This window comes from Fukomys damarensis, unplaced genomic scaffold, assembly GCF_012274545.1.
Source record: "Fukomys damarensis isolate Sample0158 unplaced genomic scaffold, DMR_v1.0_HiC HiC_scaffold_3, whole genome shotgun sequence".
Classification (NCBI taxonomy): Eukaryota; Metazoa; Chordata; class Mammalia; order Rodentia; family Bathyergidae; genus Fukomys; species Fukomys damarensis.
Window position 1 is genome coordinate 9,388,958 of NW_022900915.1, and position 15,296 is coordinate 9,404,253.

The following is a 15,296-nucleotide window of genomic DNA, read 5'->3' on the forward strand; positions in this document are numbered from 1 at the left end:
AGGGAGGAGATAATATTTGGAGGGACTGAAAAGGCCAAATGAAAATAGCAGGAGTACGAGATCATTTTTAATGGAAGTGAGGTACCTGGAAGAGTTGAAGGGAAAGAGATTGTTACAAATGCTAGCAAGAAGCATTGCTTTTACTACAATTCCTCACATGGACGTGACTTTTGTTGACATGTACCTGTCATGTGTGTACATGAGTATTATTCCCTCCCTCCCCTTTGATCCCCACCAAAGCTATAAGGCTGGTCATTCCATGTAAGCCATGGGGTGTCTGAGGCCCAGAGATGGCTGCTCAGTGCATGGCCAGAGGAAAGCCTGCGCTCTACACCTAATGCCATTGCTTTAGTAAGTTCTCTACATTTAGCAAGTTCTCTGACGTTTTACACAGGGAGAATTTATATAACAAACATGAAACTGGCTCCCTTGGCATTACTCTCTCTTTGAGGATCCATCAAAGGAACATCAACTGGATGTCACCAAATTCTCTGGTGCTTTGGGGCACAGGCCACCAGAGCCACTGCTACTCCTTGGTAGAACAAGGGATGCTGGCTCCCTGTAATAAGATTAAGACTGGGGTTCATTAATCTGGTGATTCAGAAAGGACCAGAACAGAAAAGACAGGAGAGAGAAGACAAAAAAAAAAAAAACAAGTTGAGAGTTGCAAAAGAGATAAGGCCCATGCCCTGTGTGGGAAAGTCAGGAATCCTGTTCAGTCAGGCACAGGACAAGCAACAGAGCATGCAGTGTAGATGAGCAGTTGGCCATGGGCCTGTAGGAGCAGCGACTGCGGTCCCTACTTCAGGAGGCCCTGTCATTGAGAATGAGGCTATAAGCCCTGGACTCAGGGAGACCGGAGTTCAAGGCCCCGATCTGCCACTTTCTACTTGTGTTCCCGGATAAGACACATTTCTCTGAATATGGATTTCTTCATGTGTAAAGTGGGAGCAATAAAGCAAAATCAAGACTAGAAAACCCTTAACATAATTGTAACCACTAAATAAATATCAGCTGTTGTCATAATCACACTGAATACCATGCACAGAATGGCTTCTTTCCCTTTCTTTTATACATGCTACTTTCTCTTCCAAATGACAGAGTCTTCCTTGCCTTTCAACCCCTTTGGGCCACCGTGATAACACGGACTCTTGCTTTCCCACTCAAATTGCTTTTGACATTAAAAAAAAAAAAAAAGAACTAACCTGACTTTTTGGGATAAAGAAGCCAAGTCCTAGAGATGTGAAGCAACACTGTTAAGTACAATGTCCAGACATGTACAGGACAGTGCTGACACTGTTGCTCAAATCTGGGAGTAACCGATTCACTCAACCACTGCCTTCAGCAGGTGGAGAGTCTGTACTAGGACTGCAGAGGAGCAAGGCAGGGATGCACCAGAGGAGACGAGTCTAATGTACAGAGTTGGAAGTCTTTCCTGGAAGTTAGCCTTGGTCAAGGCTCAAGGTTTTCACAGTGCCGTGCCAGGGCCGGAGTGTGTCAGGGTCATCTAGGCTAGGATTTCCACAACACAATCTGAGGGATGCTCATAGGACCTGGCACAGGAGAGGATTTTCAATCTTAATTTTATATTCATCATTAACACAAAAGGCTGTGTTGTCACATTTAGGAGGTCTGAGAGAATTTCCCTTTTTAAATATAAATATATATATATATATATTTATTTTTTTTCCTCATTGAGTTTATTGGTACATTTTAGGGATACAGTACAGTTTCATTCATTATTGGGATCTTGTACGTTTACATGACAGGTCTTGGTTCTCATTTTTAATCCCTTGTCCCTGCCCTCCCTTCACCCCCTCCTCCCCTCCCCTTTACAAACACTTTATTTCCATTTTTTCATTTTCTCATATTTTTTCTTTTCCCTTGTTCCCTTTCCCCTACCCTTCCCAATTTCCCTACATGTTTAGCCCCTTTCTTCCCATTTCACATTTTCAATTATCTCATTAGGATATTATGTACTATTATAGTTTTTCATACCAGAGAAACTATTCAGTATTTACATGTGTGACTCATTTATTTCACTTAGGAGTATATCCTCAATATGTATCCATTTTCCTATGAATGAATCTAATTTCTCATTCTTTATGGATGAATGGTATTCCATTTTATAGAAAAACCACATCTTCTTTATCCAGTTTCCAACTGATGGGCAAATGGGCTGTTTCCAAGTTCTGGCTATTACAAACTGTGCCACTATAAACATTGGTGTGCATATACCACTGTGGTGTGATTCTTTTCTTTTGGAAAGATACCCAGCAGAGGGATGGCTGGGTCAAATGGAACCTCTAGTCCAGTCTTTGAGGTATCTCCATATTGATTTCCATAGTGGTTTCACCAGTCTGCACTCCCATCAACAATGGAGAAGGGTTCCTTTCTCCCTGCAATCTCGCCAACATTTGTTATTGGTTGATTTCTTGATAGCAGCCATACTTTGTGGGTGAGGTGGAATCTCAGTGTTGTTTTCATCTGCATCTCTCGAATGACCAGTGATGTGGAACATTTTTTCGTATATTTACTTGCTGCTTTTACTTCTTTGTTTGAGAAATGTCTGCTCATTTCAGATGCCCATTTTTGAAATGGGTCTTTATATTGGGGGGTGCTGATTGTTTTGAGTTCTTTATATATTCTCGATAGTAGTCCGTTGTCTGAGGAGCAGCTTGTAAAAACATTTTCCCACATTGTAGGTTGTCTCTTAGTTCTGTTGATGGCTTCTTGTGCAGTGCAGAAGCTTTTTAATAAGATGAGATCCCACTTGTTGATTCTTTGTGCTAGTTCCTGTCCTACTGAGGATTTGTTCATAAAGTCTTCCTATGCCAATGTCTTCATGAGTTCTGCCTAACTTATCTTCCAGCAAGTTTAGTGTTTCTGTTTTAATGTTTAAATCCTTAATCCACCTGGATTTTAATTTAGTGCATGGTGAAAGATAAAGGGTCCAGTTTTAATCTTTGGCAGGTTGAAATCCAGTTTTTCCAACACCATTTATTAAAGAGGCTATCTTTCCTCCATTGAGAATGGTCAGCTCCTTTGTCAAAGATGACATAGCTTAGTATATCTGGATTTGTTTTTGTGTCTTCCAATCTGTTCCAATAATCCTCACATCTGTTTCTTTGCCAGTACCATGATGCTTTTATCACAGTGGCTTTGTAGTATAGTTTCAAATTGGGAATTGTTATACCTGCTGCCATGTCTCTGTTGCCTAGGATGGCTTTTGCTATTCTAGGTCTCTTATGGTTCCAAATGAATTTTCGGATTCTTTTTTCTAGTTCTGTGAAATATAGTGTTGGAATTTCAATTGGCATTGCATTGAATCTGTAGAGCAGTTTTGGTAGTATGGCCATTTTCACTATATTGATTCTTCCTACCCAAGAGCAGGGGATATCTTTCCATTTTCTTATATCCTCTTCGATCTCTTTTTTCAGAGTGCTGTAGTTTTCAGTGTAGAGGTCTTTTGTTTCTTTTGTTAGATTGATTCCTAGATACTTCATTTTTTTGGATGCTCTTGTGAAAGGAATTGTTTCCCTAATCTCTTGTTTAGTGAGTCTGTTATTTGTGTATAAGAAGGCTATTGATTTTTGGGTGTTGACCTTGTATCCAGCTACTCTGCTAAAAGTGTCAATTAAGTCTAGAGGTGTTTTGGTGGAGTTTTTGGGGTCTTCAATGTAGAGTATCATATCATCAGCAAATAATGACAGTTTAACTTCTTCCTTTCCTATCTTTATTGCTTTAATTTCTTTCTCTTGTCTAATTGCTATGGCTAATGTTTCCAGAACTATATCGAAGAGGAGTGGTGATAGTGGGCATCCTTGTGTCGTTCCTCATTTTAACGTGAAGGTTTTCAGTTTTTGGCCATTTAATATGATGTTGGCTGTTGGCTTTTCATAGATAGCCTTTATTAAATTGAGATATAGACCATCTATTCCAATTGTTTGCAGGGCTTTTATCATGAATGGGCGTTGAATTTTGTCAAATGCTTTTTCTGCATCTATCGAGAGGATCATATGGTTTTTGTCCTTGACTCTGTTAATATAGTGTATTACATTTATTGACTTACATATGTTGAATCATCCTTGCATCTCTGGAATAAATCTGACTTGGTCAGGATATATGATCTTTTTGATGATCCTCTATATTTTGTTTGCTAGTATCTTATTAAGGAATTTTGCATCTATTTTTATTAAGGAGATTGGCCTGTAGTTCTCTTTTTTAGTTGCATATTTCCCTGGTTTGGGAGTCAAAGTGATACTTGCTTCCAGGAATGAGTTTGGAAGTATTGCTTCCCTTTCAATTTCACTGAAAAGTCTGAAGAGTAATGGCAGTAGTTCTCTAAATGAAGAGACCTCTCTTTTCAGTCACTGCAATCCTATCTTCTATATCTGAGATTCTATCTTCACATTCTTTTATTCTGCTGCTAACACTTTCAATACAGTTTTTAATCTCCTGGATATCTGTTTGAATCTGTTTTATGGATTCCACTTCTTTCCTCTGTTGGGCATTCATTGTTTCCATTTCTTTCTTATGCTGGGCTTTAATGGCTTCTACAATGGTCCTGAGGTCATCTATTTTTTTTTTTTGTCAGTTTCTGTTGTACAGTCTCAAATCATGACTTTCATTTTGCTCACCGTCTCTATGGTTATCTGGGAAATTATTTCTGTTTTGAATTTTTCTAGAGCCTGATTGTTTTGTTTTGTTACTTTCTGTGCTATGAGTTCAGGTTGTCCTGGTGGTTCATTATCAGACTTTTCATCCTCATTTGCCCTACTGTTTGCCATTGGAGAACTGAATGTTTATCTTTGTGTCTTAAGTGTTTTCTCATTTTTATTTTTGTTGTTGGGTTGTCCTTGGTTTAATTTCTGGGTTATTACTTAAATCTTCCTGATATAGTTGCGCTTTAGCTTTTGAGTCTCTAATGACTCATAGACATTCTCATTTTCATAATATCAGAGAAAACATCTCATTAAATCAATCACAATCCTTTATCCCAATTGATACAATCAGCAACACAATAGGATCAAGCACAACTTGCAAATTGACCACTTGTGGTAGTCATTAATCTATCACCTTTAAATCATGTGAATTAAAGTAAATTCAAGAAGTAGCCCAAAATATGTTTGCAGTGAATAAACTTTTCAATGTAGCATATTTACCATTTAGTGTGGGTGTTTAGACAGAGTTAGGATGAGAGGAGTGATAAGTAAAACAATTGGAGAAGGTTTCAAGTGAAGCCAGAGGACATAGAATGACCACACAGTCTTTAGGAAACTGTTAAATTCAAAAGGGATAGACAAAGTGCAAGTATAAGGACAAAAATATATCTCCTTAACCATAATAGGGGCTCACTTTCCCTTGAAACTGTTGACGCTTGAGTGAGGTAAAATGACCTAAGAAAGGAACATAAAGAAAAAAGAAAAAAATGATTAAAGAAGAAATCTGAGGGCAGAAGCAGGAACAGAAAGGGAGATGAAGGATAATATGGTGGAGCAAGAGACTGAGTTGGAGAAAGAGGACAGAAAAAAGAAAGAATTTGCAGAGTGGAATGAGGAAAAGAAAAAAAAATGAATTTGAAGGGCCTCTTTCAGAGTATATCTCTGCTGTCATAATATACAACATGTGCAGCCATGTGCAGAACCAAGTCCCCTGATCTCAGCTAGCGGATGGCAGACTCCTGTGATGCAGACTGACCTTGGGCACAAGGCCCTGACTGAGTTCCCCGACCTCCTGCAGGGTTGAACTCCACACAGTTCTACTACAGGTTTTCCCCGCCCTTTCTTTAGATATGTTCAAAGTTGGGAGCTCAGAAAAATATCCTTTATGACCACCCATGCCTCTGCAGAGTGGGTCCAAGGACTGGCACAATCAGGAGGTCTGGGGGGCTTCAGTGGGACCTGCACAGCTACCTTCCTTGTGCTGGAGCTGATGGCAGTGCAGGCAGGGGAAGGCGTGGCTACCTGGTCTGCTGTTTGGGCCCAAGCAGGACGGACTGAGAGCAGATCTCAGAGCAGCCTTCCCAAATCTCACCTTCCTTGTGCTGGATCAATGGCGGCGCAGCTTTAAATAAATAAATACATGTAGAGAGCAACATTAGGTCAGTGACAGCTGAGGGGCTTATGTATGGCAAAATCATGACCCTGAAGTCTAACAGTACAATTTGAAAGCTCTGATTCCCTACGATTTTGTTATTGTGCAGAAAAGGAAAAGCAGAGACTCAGTGCCTAGCTGGATGTCACAGAATAAGTGAGTGTCTGAGGTTAGGCATAGGAAAATGCATTTCATTGTCCCTAAATTTTAAAATAAAGGGAAGAGTGATGCATCAGGTTTAAGCTGTAGGAGACAGCTAGAGGCCTCACAGTGCTGCTGGCCACTGACTGTCTGATTGGAATCTTTCTTATGCTTTCCTGTTTTCTCAAATTGATTGCTCTTTCCAGACCTCATTTGTTTCCCTGCTCCTCTGCTGTGGGCTTTGGAGGGAGGGTTTGTGACTGATGCCATTTTCCTGTCCTGGCCCCTGGGTCAGAAAGTTCAGTTCTGAACCCCAGCTGACCTGAGCTGGTGGTGAGCAGGTACCTGACTTCAGGTCTGGATGGGACTCTGTCCTGCCCCTGACTTGTGTGGTCAGCTGTGGGCCTTTCTCCCCAGGCTGCCTCCATCAGGGGTTGTTTCCAAGAGAAAGGAGACTGAGCAGCTGAGAAGTTCTGAGAGGCAACTGTGAAAAGCGGAAGGGGCTGTCACCAGGTTCACAGTCTCCATGTCCACATCGAGGAGCACATGAGCAGTGACTGTAGCCCACCCTGGCTGGAGGGCTGACCCTGCTCTGATCCTGAGCCCAGAAGCTGTTTATTTTTGCTCATTTGGCAGACTGCTCTTCTTAGAATTAAAAAAAACCAATAACATATACAGATATCATTTTAATTTTTATAGTAACCCCCAGAACAATGATCATTCCTCTTTCATTAAGAAGGGAAGCTGAAGTCTAGACTGTGAAAGGTCACCCAGCTGGTATAGGGCAGCCTGGGGCCAGCCTCTTCTTGAACCTCCGGGGCCACAGCCAATCCTTGGGTGGGGCCTGCCAGGGAGGGCTGGACTATCTGTTTGTGGGCTTCCTCATACACTTGTCACACAAATGTCATGAGGTCCTCATGGTGGAAGCACATAGGGGACAGGAGAAAAGAAAGAACTGAGATTAGAAAATGAGTCTCCTAGCTAAATCAGGACCACCAGCTCCCCTGGTACAAGTGAAAGCATTTGTGACAGTCCAGGTAATATGCTTCATTAGGGACTGGATTGTTAGAAGAATTCAGGTAGTTTACATTCTTTACTTCTCATGCAGACCTTCCCTAGCTTTTATCTGCTCATCCACATTTTGTTATCATTGCTATGAATACATACATGTATATTTTTATGTATAGTCATATATATTCAGGCTTTTGACTCCAGAACAATAGGATGTAGATCTATAAATTTCTTTTCTCTCCTGATTAACACACACTCACACACACACAGATTATGCAGTTGGTAAATTCAAAATCTCCAGGTAGTATAAGAGACTGTAGGCCCAGAAAGAGTCAGTCTTGCAGTTTTAGTCTGAAATCAGTTTGTTGGCAGAATTCTCTCTTCCTTGAAGGATCTCAGCCTATTTTTTTTTTCTTAAGATCATTGATTAGGTTGATTAGATGGGACCCATCCACATTATGGACAGTAATTTGCTTTACTCAGAATCTGCTCACATAAGCCTTCATCTCATCTAAAGAACTTCTGCCTTAGTTACTTTTCTGAGACAAAGTACCTGACACTCAAAGTTAAAGGAGGAAAGGTTTATTGTAGCTCACAGTTTGTGGAGGTTTCAGTTCATGGTTGGCTGGCTCCAAGGCAGGGTAGCATGACAAAGGAGAAACAGTTCATGGCAGGCAGAAGGCATGAAGGTAGCAAAATAGTAGTGAAGTAGCTGGGAAATAATGGACCACCAGCAAGTGACAACAGCAGCCCTCTTTCTGTCCCAGAAAGCAGGCAGAAGGAGCGTGGGTAACACACTCATGGTGGGGCACCCTTAATCTGAGCACCACACTGTGAATCAATCCCAGCATCATATCCTTAATCTCAGCTTCACACACTTTGGATCCAGCCTCTTTGAAGAAGCCCCACCTATGACCCCATGAGGCTTTGGGAGGACATATAGATACAAGCCATAACACCTTCACAGCAACACTCAGATGTATTTCATCAAATATTTGGGTATTGTGGCCTAGCCTAGTAGACATAAAATCAACTGTGCAATATACAAGTATATCACATACACAATGACATCTGCTAATCTTTACTGAGCATATATTGTGAACCTTGCACCCTTTATTGCCGAATGACTCCTGTGACTGGAGAGAAGCACTCTCCTGACACTGAGGGGCCATATGTGATGGCTGTCAGTGTAGAAAGCAGTTCTGACCAGAGGTAAAAATGGGTGCTGTCATCAGGCTGACTTGTGTTTCAGAGCTAAGTGCAGAAGGGTCAGAAAAGTGCCGTCCATGTCCAAGTGGGGTAAGTCACTCAATCTCTTTTTCTTCATCTGTAAAACAGTTAAAAATAGCATTCGCTTCATCACCATAGTGGGTGCTCGACAAACGTTTACTGATGAATTATCATCAGAGGAATCACAAGGGTGATGCCTGGAAGTAAAGGAGGCAGATTATCTGTAGCCTCTGGCAAGGAGCCTGGAGTGTGATGAGAACGTGGTGAGTCTGCAGCCTGTATATCGTGAGTAGTTTTCTGACCTCAGCAGACGCAGTCTTGCTCACTGCTGTTCAGATTCACCTTGCGAGGAAGGTGTGCTTCCAGGAAATTCTTATCTCTCGAGCTAGGACTAAACAGAAGTCTCCCTGGTCTCCATAAGGGCTGTTGTTCTCACTTTGGCTTCTGCCCAGGACAGCCAGTTCTCTGCTGCTTGCAGAACTGTGTTTGGAGCTCTGCTGGTGACCGTGGTCTCTGAAGATCCAGGTGATGTGGGCTGCACCCTGCTGAGTGACCAAGTCTCTACTAGAGAGCAACCTATTCCACCTAAGGGCTGTAACCTCCCTGAGGGTATCTATCAATTAGGCTCATCGCTTCCCTTTATTCTACAACAAAGCTTAGCTTTGATGGGATTAATTGGAGCATGAAGACATCAGAGAGACAACACAGCAGCATTGAGTTAACAGTTATTCATCATTCAATAAGTACTTACAGGTGTACCAGTGGGTGAACTCCCAGCTTTGGCACTGGCAGGCTGTGTGATGTTGGTCATGTTTCTTAATCTCTCTCATGACTCAGTTTCTTAATCTGTAAAATGAATATAATATTAATGTCCACTTAATCATGACAGTTGGGTGCAATAGCACATTCTTATAATCCCAGCCCTCTGGGAAGCTGAGGCAGGAGAACTGTAAATTTGAGCCCAGCCTGGGCAATTTAGCAACTTAGTGAGAACTTGTCTCAGAAAAGGGGTTGGAGGGAGATACAATTCAATGCAATGGCCCTGGCTTCTAGCCACAGTACTGCCAAAAAAGGGGGACTATTGTTATATTTGGATTGGTTAATATACGAAAAGCACATAAAAACTTGTCTGTACATAGTAAGTGCTCAATAAATAGTATCATTTATTTTATTTATTTACTTATTTTTGGTGGTTATATTGAGCCCAGGGTCTTCTCATTGGCTATGTCCTTATATCATTTTTATTTTGAGACAGAGTCTCACTAAATTGCCTAGGTTATGAACAGTAAGTTTTAATGCTGCTGCTATTACTATTATTAGTAATATTATTACTGATATCATTGCTACTTGTACCTCTACTTTGTGCCAGGAACTCTACTAGATACTGAGAAGATGGCAGTGCATGCTACAAATACTGTCCTTGCCTTTGTGAAGTTCATATATTTGTAAGCATGGGAGAATTGTAATAAATAGTAAGTTAAGGAAAAAAGAAAAACACCTCACAGAGTCGAATTCAGATTGTGACAAGTACTCTGACAGAGACCCAGCTTGGGCAAGAGGAGCCACTTAGAAGAAGGCCAGGGAAAGTCTCCCTGAGCTGATGATATATAATCAAACCCTGAAGGGTGAGAAAGAGATGGCAGAAAAGAATAACAGAAATAAGCAGCAGCATATATGTGGAAGCTGTAGAGAAGATGACCCATGCACAACAAGAAAGGCTCACATGGCTGGGGCTGGAGCAGAGTGAGGGAAATAACAGCAGTAGTAGCTAGAGCTCTCAAGGTGCTCACTGTGTCAGACCCCAGGCTGGGTGCTCTGTGCATTTACTTACTCGTCTTCACACAGCCTCAGGAGAGGCCCAAGCCACGCCTAGGTCGGTCCTGTCCTGACTGTTTACACATCTCTGTCCCTTCTTGCTTCCTGTAGAATGAAACTCAAACATATGATTTATATCAACTTAAAACAATATTATGTCCTATTTCTCAAATGATGAACACTTAAGTTGTTTTAGTTTGGATTTTGAATTCTCCCAAAGGGCCATGTGTTGCAGTCTTGGCTGCCAGCTGTGACACCATTGAGAGATGGCAGAACCTTCAGGAGGTAGGGCCTGATTTTAGGAAGTTAGGCCATTGTGGGAGTGCTCTTGAGGAAGATACTGGGACACCAGTCTCTTCTTTCTCTGTTTGCTTCCTGGCTTCCATGAGGTGAAAAGGCCTCCTCTGCCACCCTCCCTGCCCCCATGGCGGGCCCCAAAGCAACCTCTCAAACTGTGAACCACAATGAACCTTTCCTCCTTGTAAGTTGATCACTGCTGGTGTTCTGTCACAGAGATGGAAAGCGGACTGACACTTAAACTAGTTCTAACTTTATGCAGTGACAAATAATTCTGCAACAAACACTGTTACCATTCAGCATCCAGTCAGGAAAACAGAAAACCTCCAGAAAACCCACTTAAGCCAGAGGGGACTGATGCAAAGATTTGGTCAGTGATGGTATGAAGGACTTGAGAGAAGCCAAGCAGGAGGAGAAGGTAATCCAAGGATTGAAAACAGCAGGAAGAGGCACCATCCCAGGGCTAGAGGCACAGAAGAAGTGATGTGAACAGAGTGCAGGAGCCAGCGTCCTCAGATGGGACCCAGGCCCATGGAGGAGAGCTCTGGCAACAAAATTCTTCTATCTTCTTGCCTTTTTGGTTTCCACCAATGCCTCTCATTGGCCAAACCTGCCCCAAATCAGGAGACTTGCACAGTTCTGAGACAGAACAGAGCAAGGAATGCAGGAGAGAGCAAAATGACGAGATGCACACTTTTTTGTACAATGGTTGTTTTTCTGGCACAGATATCAAGCATTGGGATTGCTGAACCATAAGGCTCATAGATCTTCCTGATGCACTCCACCAAACTGCTTTCCAAAGTGACTGCAGGAATGAACATTCCCACATGCACTGTATGAAACTTCTTTTCAAAACTCCAACTCTTGCATGTTGGAATCTGGAGCTCCCTCCAGTTCCTTCCCTCTCAGGCTATGTCCCGAGAGAATTTGTGAATTAAACTATATTGTTTTAATGCTCATTGTGGCCCTAAGTCCTTGGGGCAGGTGAGTACTAGGTATCCCTGGTTCTCTTGGTGCTCTTCCTGACTTGAGCTGTACTCTCAAAAGTCCTTGTAACCAAAAGGTCATGTGAAATTTCACCTCTCTAGGACCTGGCCACAGCATTTTTAGTGGTCCCCAGAGGGTAGGTGCAGGTGTAAGGAGTGGAAGAGGATTGTTGGTATATTTCAAAAGTTGTCAGCCAAACTCTACTTTAGCATCTGTCTTTGATGATTCCTGGCAACTTCTTGCCTTGGGTTGTATTTGTGCCATAGGAACACAGAGCAGACCTGCTATATTTCAGTGGAAGAGTTATCTGGAATCATCCAGTGCCAACCTCTAACAAGAAGGAAATTTGAGGGGCCAGGGATTTAGCTCAGTGGTTCCACCACCTGCTTCACAAGCACAAGGTTCTGAGTTTTATCCCCAGTACTAAACAAACAAACAAAAAAAAAAACAAAAGAAGAAAATTTGAAGTTCAAAGAAGATAATGGTCCTGTTGCAGAGCTCAGCCAGATCTGGAAGTAGGGTGTAAACTGGAGTCTCTGAGGTAGGTTGAAAAATCTATGCCCCCTACCTCATACCAAGGATATTGTTATCCTAGTCCTTGAGAACCATAGATGTTACCTTACTTGGAAAAATGGTCTTGGTAGGTGTGATTAAATTAAATATTTGGGGACGAGGAGGGTATTTTTGATTTTCTGACTGGGTTTTAACCCACATACACACATGCACACGCACACAAAAGAGGTGATGTGACCACAGAAGTAGAGAGTGGAATAAAGCACCCATTTTCCCAAATGTGTGGAGGGCGGCTCTGCCAACACCTCAATTTGAGCCCAGGGATACAAATTTTAGATTTCTGGCTTCAGAACTTTGAGAGACTAAATTTCAATTTTTTTTAAAATCTGTAAGTCTGTGGTAGTATGTTATAGCAGCCCACTTAAAACTAAAATTCTCTCTTAGTTTCTCATTCAGTATATCAGCTTCTTCGTGCTTTCCCTAACTGCTCATTTCCTTTGTCCTCTGCACAGAGGAAGTCAGAGTGGGCTTGGGATTTGTCTTGGACACCCCTGACTTGAGGGTCCAGCCCAGGACTTTCCTTTTAGCCAGGCACCACATTTCACATTAACAGCCTGGTTCTTGCAGGAAGAGCATGAGCTGAGATGGAGATGTGTGCTCCACGGCTGCCAAAAGACTGGAGGTTGTTGGGTGTTATAAAGAGATGTGGCCAGGACTAGGAAGTGCGGGAGACCTGGGCTCGGGTCCAAGTCCTGCCTCTAGTTTACTATGTGACTGCTATTATTTAGTGCATCCTCGCCCTCCAAACTCATGTGTTGGCATCTTAAGCCCCAAATTTGTACATGAATGACATTTGTGGGTGGAGCCTTTGAGAGGTAATTAGGAAAAGATGAGGTCGTGACAGTGGGACTCCCATAATGGCATTAGTGACTTTTGAAGAGGAAGAGAGACCCAAGCTAGTGTACCTGCTGTGTCTCACCATGTAATGCCCTCTGCCCTGTTTTGAGGTAGAAAGAAGGCCCTCATCAGATAGAATCCTGAACAATATAAACCTCTTTTCTTTATAAATTATCTGGTCTGTGCTAATTCAGTTACAGCAATAGAGAGAAGATCAAGATAGTGACCTTGGGTAAGGGCATTCGTATTTTTGGACCACCACTTTCCCCAAACACAAAGTCAAGAGGTTGATTAGATCAAGCCAGCAGCCCACATACCACTAGTGGGATCTGAGATGACTTCAGGATGCCAAATGGCAAGTTACTAAATAAAACTGAATTTCAGAGTCAGAATTATTCCCTTTTCAATTATGGGTCAGTTGTTTCTTAAGAAAAATGCCTCAGTTTGGTTCTGATACTTTTGGACCTCTGTTTATCTCTAGTCTTCTTTTTAATTAAAATTGGAGCAGATTTCAGACTGAAAGATTTTAGCAAGTGATATCACCTAGCCAAGTATAATAAAATAGTTTTTTAAAAAATCAAGTTTCTGCTTTCAGTTGCCTCTATTTTTGGCAAAGTGTGCTTATCTTACATTTATGGTAGAGTATCAGCCGGGGTAAGTTATATTGTGTTAACAGTAACACAACTATCTCAGTGGCTAAATACAACAAGTTCTTTTACTTTTTGCTCATGGAAAGTATGCTATGGGTTCAGCGGCCTTAGAAACTCCAAGACATTGATTCTCAATTTCAGCTTTCATCAGATTCCCCTCAAAGATTTACTCAAACAGATTTCTGGGCCTGGTCTGTGGAGTTTCTGACTGAATAGGTCTGGGATGGGGCCAGAGAATCTGTGCTGCAGATTCCAGGGACTGCTGATGTCACTGGTCTGGATACGGCACTGGGAGAAACCACGGCTCTACGGCAGTTCTTCTCCTCTGGTGACTCAGCAGTCTAGGCTCAAGGTGAATCTTTGAACGTCCCCACCCGGAACACATGGGCTCGCAGAGGAAGCAGCAGCGGGATGACTTCCAAATGCCCGGGCCGGCGGTGACATGCGCCACTTCTTCCCACGATCCATGAACCAGAGCCATCACCAGGAGCCACATGATTCCAGGCAGTGTGTGCTGCAGGAGTGGGAGGTGGCAGTGTTTACAAATTTCCCGTAAAAATTTCTTGAAGCAAAAAGGTAAGACTTTGGAGTAAAAAACCCCAATTAAATACTTTTGTCCCTTTCGTAAATACTTGGAGAACTTGGCCCCAGATAGCAGCCTCTTGCTTCTCATGAGCATCCTCCACATCTGGTAACTCTTTCCCCGGAATCTCCCATGTCTTCTGAAAATATAATGTGGGATGGATGGAAGTTGTTGGTGGAAGTTGTTTGTTTGGATGGAAGAGGTTTGTTTTGGCCGGGTTTGGTTTCAAGAATTGGGAATGCAGCCAGAATGTGAGGGTACTTCACGAAGGTGGAGGAAAGAAAAGAGAGATGAGGGGGGATCCCTAGCTTTTTTTTTATTATCCCCCCCATTTCTTCTATTTTAAAATCAATGATAACTTTGGATCAATTTCTGTCACCAGCATGAATAAGGCAGCTTTTCAGGCACTGAGGTTGTTCGACTCAAAGCTCTGCAGTTTGCTGTTGGCTCTGGACTGCTGGTCCATCTGTCAGCCCAAAGAGAGAAGCTGGGGGAAAGTGATTGTTGGCCCAGAAGCTGAGCATAATGGAGATGATTTGCCTTGGTTTGGAGTAGGTTCACACTGAAATTCTGTTTCTTCATCCTACTATAGTCTAAGAACAAGTAACTTTGTCATTTATTTCTGTGCTCCTTCTGTGCTTTGGACAGCACTGTCTATTACAGCATAGAGAGTCACAGGGCATTAGTGGTAGAAAAGTCAGAAGCCCAACTGCCCTAGTCTGCTATAACCAATTACCATAAGTTAATAAGTTTAATAAGTTAAGGCAACCAACATCTTGCAGTTCTGTAGTTTAGAAGTCCAATATGGGCCTCATTGGACAAAAATCAAGATACCAGCAGGGCTGCATTCCTTTCTGGATGCTGCTTGGAGTCTTTGGTTCATGCCCCTCTCCCATCTTCAAAGTCAGCAATGCTAGTTGAGCTCTTCTCACATCACATCCCTCTGACCTCTTCTTTTCCTCCTTTCCACTTCTGAGGAACCCTTTTGACTATATGGGGCCCGCCTAGATAATCCAGGCTACACTCCTTATGTTAAGGTCAGCTGATTAGCAACCCCACTTCTCTGTTGGCTGTAC

General features: G+C 42.4%; 1 long non-coding RNA gene across 1 annotated transcript in view; it reads left to right on the forward strand.

The window, feature by feature from the left end:
* The first annotated feature begins 13,817 nt into the window (after nt 1-13,817).
* The window catches only part of LOC104864258, a 56,678-nt gene continuing 55,199 nt past the window's right edge, over nt 13,818-15,296 (forward strand). Inside the window, exon 1 of the long non-coding RNA XR_004518323.1 lies at nt 13,818-14,213. This is a non-coding gene — a long non-coding RNA (uncharacterized LOC104864258). The remainder of the gene's footprint in view (nt 14,214-15,296) is intronic.